Source organism: Aythya fuligula, chromosome W (assembly GCF_009819795.1).
Source record: "Aythya fuligula isolate bAytFul2 chromosome W, bAytFul2.pri, whole genome shotgun sequence".
Classification (NCBI taxonomy): domain Eukaryota; kingdom Metazoa; phylum Chordata; class Aves; order Anseriformes; family Anatidae; genus Aythya; species Aythya fuligula.
The window spans coordinates 12,495,270-12,498,676 of NC_045594.1; the positions used below are offsets into that span (position 1 = coordinate 12,495,270).

Consider the following 3,407-nt stretch of genomic DNA (forward strand, 5'->3'; position numbering starts at 1 on the left):
TCCGGCACTCCCTCTGGTTCTTGCTGAGCGGGTGTCCACGGTGGTAACCGTGGCAACGCGGCAGCAGATGGCGCTGGACCCTGCGTCAGCATTGCATTTGGAGCCCTCCCTTGTGGGAGGTTCCTCCTTTAACCGGGAGGCGGGGGTACTTGTGTCGTCGTGCGGCCCCGCCCCGCGCTCCTCCTCCCGTTTCCCTGCCGCGGCGACAGAGGCTGTCTTTCCGCGTTGTATTTAGAGCGGCACTGGCTCGCCCAGTAGCGTCCCCTCCCACATCCGGGATACAAAGTGGGCGGGACTGGAGGCGAGCTGCCCGCCCCCGCCCCCGCCCCCACCTGGGGCATGCAGAGACTAGGTGGTTCGGGTCTCTACACCGACTGCGTTTTATCTCCCCTGGGGGTCCTGACTGATGGTTAGTGCTGTTGCAAAAGCGGACGCCAGCGATTCGGTATGATGTTCGATACAACCCACTTGGTTACACGCCTCTATCATCTGAACTATTGTTGCGTTCACGGGCAGAGTCTGTAGCACCTTTTTACAGTCGGTGTTTGCGTTTTCTACCGCTAGCCTTTGTAGCAAGGCGTCTTTTGCTTCCCGATTGTCAATCTGCTTATCTAGTGCATCGCGAAGCCGATCGATAAACTGCGTGTATGGTTCAGACACCCCTTGCTGGACCTTTGTAAAGGGCTGCGCGGGCTTCCTTGTCTTTGGAGTTCTCTGGGATTCTTAACATTGCCTGGAGGGCTGGGGTTGCAGTCAGCCGGAGAATGCCTGAATCTAGATTCGCCTGAAGGTGTGGATCCGCCATCGGGTCTGTACCCATCAATTGAGGTATACCGACTCTGAAAAGTGGATTCCCCCGGTTGTCTTTCTAAATTTTGGAGTGCTGAGTGTTCGCACAATTCTCTCCATTTCTGTTCCCATAATAACTTCTGTGTCAGAGTTAATATCATTGTTGCTACTTGTCGTATGTCAAAGAGAGTTAAAAGCTGTCCTGTCATGACATTCTCCAGCAGGGACTGCGTAAATGGGGCCAATAACCCATAAGTGGTCACTGTCTTACGTAGTTCTTTAATAAGGTCCCGATGGAAGGGTTGCCAGTCATTTTGCCCACAATCCTGAACTTGGACTGGAAAAGCGAGTTTCCCCCCCCCCCCCCCGCCTTTATTGCTTCTCTCTGAAGTTGTTTCCAATGATCTCAGGGGTCAAAGGGACCCCCCACGGGCAGCGCCGTTGGCCCTGTGGGTGGTGGCACTGACGGCCGCTGAGACACTGCCCCCGCCTCTGTTCCCAGGTCTAACACTTTAAACAACTGTTGTTTGATTTGTAGGTACTCTCCAGAGCAGCTCACAGGACAAAGAATTAGCGTGTTCTCATATGGCTCTGGTTTTGCTGCTACACTGTATTCCATCAGAGTTACACAGGATGCCACTCCTGGTGAGTGAAAGGAAAATATTCTAATCAACTCCTTTGCACAGCTAGCCTCTAAATGCTTTGTTACATTGAAACATGGGATTAGAAATTAGAGAGTGATTGATTAAGAATGAATATGTAGGCAACAGTCATTGCTTAATATGTGCTACATTTGCGATGTGCCTGTGCTGCACTTAGGCTTCCAGATAACAGGAGCCCCTGGGACCCCAAGAACCAGATCAAACCAACCTTATGGTTCGGACTGTGACCAAGGGCTCAGAGAGCATGCGCAAGGAGACAAGGTGAAAAGTTCAACCTTGGGGATGAAGACATCTTACTTCATCCTCACAACCCTCAGTGCCCACCACCAGAAGGCACTGCGCAAGCACAGAGGGGAGGAGTTTATGGAAATTACTTCTTGGAACTAATTTTAATACTAAGCGGGGACGGGTTATGAATATGTATAGGCATACTGGGAAACCTCATGCATATGTAAACCTTTACTGCATATAACCAAAGCAAATTGCCGTGTTAGGGGCACACGACTTTGGTGGGACTACCCCCTGTGCCGCCCAGTGCTGTATAAACATACCTACTTTACAATCTTACTGATTGTGGAGTCAGCTCTCCATGAGTCAACATTACCTACCAGCCTATGTAAACCTGTAGAACAGTGCTTAATGACAGTAAAGTTAAAGACCATTCCAGCTCCAGGGAATGGTTTAAGTGTCTCCTTGTGCAAATAGATAATATTTTTTTAAATGCTACAAGTGTTTTGCTCAAGTAATTGGGAATATTTGTAACTAACCAGAAGTTTAATTTCTATAACACAAAATATTTTGAACGGTCTTGAAATGTTAACATGCTAGTGTGCAGCTCTCAGTACTTGTGCTACCTTACATGATGGGTTGATGTTTTAGGTTCTGCATTGGACAAAATAACTGCCAGCCTTTCTGATCTTAAAGCAAGACTTGACTCAAGAAAACGTATTGCACCTGATGTCTTTGATGAAAACATGAAGATTAGACAGGAAACATATCATTTAATAAATATAAATCATTCCTAATCCTACAGTAAAATATTTATTACTTAATTTGTATGAATTTAATTAAATGATTTGGGTGTAGAATGAAGAGAATGTCCAACTCTTTCTACTTCTGTATAGCTTGTAAAGTGTTTTTCTATACCTTGTATTCATTGGCCTGATGTGGCTGAAATGAAAATGCAGACTTGGTTTTCCTGTCTTATCACTTCCAAACTGCAATGTGTGAAAGGCCTGTGTTGTATAAAACTCTCACCAGGAACCAACTAACAGTATGTTACTGGCTTTTTTTAAAAACAGCCAACTATATTCCACAGTGTTCAGTAGATCTCTTTGAGGGAATATGGTACCTTGTGCGTGTGGATGAAAAATACAGAAGAACTTATGCATGACACCCACTCATGGGTGATAGACTCCTGGAGGCAGGAGTTGAAGTTATCCACCCAGGCATTGTTTGTGAGGTGAACACTGTGCACTCTTTAAAAGTTTTATATCAAAGTTGGAATAATTTATGTTTGTCTTAGCATGTGCATGTCTGTTAAAAGAGGAAAGGGTTTAACGAGTTACTTCAATGCTTTGTTAAAATATGTAACATACAAATCAGAAGTTTGAAAAAAATTGAACATCGGATTTTTAAAAGTACATTTCATCATAACAAGAACAAAGCAAGAAACAGGATAAGGGAGAATGGGCTGAAGTTGCACCAGGGGAGGTTTAGGCTGGATATTAGGAAGAACTTTACTGAAAGGGTTGTTAGGCATTGGAATGGGCTGCCCAGGGAAGTGGTTGAGTCACCATCCCTGGAGGTCTTTAAAAGACGTTTAGATGTAGAGCTTAGGGATATGGTTTAGTGGAGGACTTGTTAGTGTTAGGTCAGAGGTTGGACTCGATGATCTTGAGGTCTCTTCCAACCTAGACAATTCTGTGATTCTGTGATCTTGTTTTTTTTCCCAAA

The 3,407-nt window shown here is 45.5% G+C and overlaps 1 long non-coding RNA gene across 1 annotated transcript; it reads left to right on the forward strand.

Annotated features, from left to right (window-relative positions):
• Nucleotides 1-293: 293 nt before the first annotated feature.
• On the forward strand, nucleotides 294-2,852 carry LOC116501404. Its single transcript, XR_004254421.1, has 3 exons — nucleotides 294-445; nucleotides 1,328-1,434; nucleotides 2,331-2,852. It is a non-coding gene; the product is annotated as an uncharacterized LOC116501404 (long non-coding RNA).
• The last annotated feature ends 555 nt before the right edge of the window (nucleotides 2,853-3,407 follow it).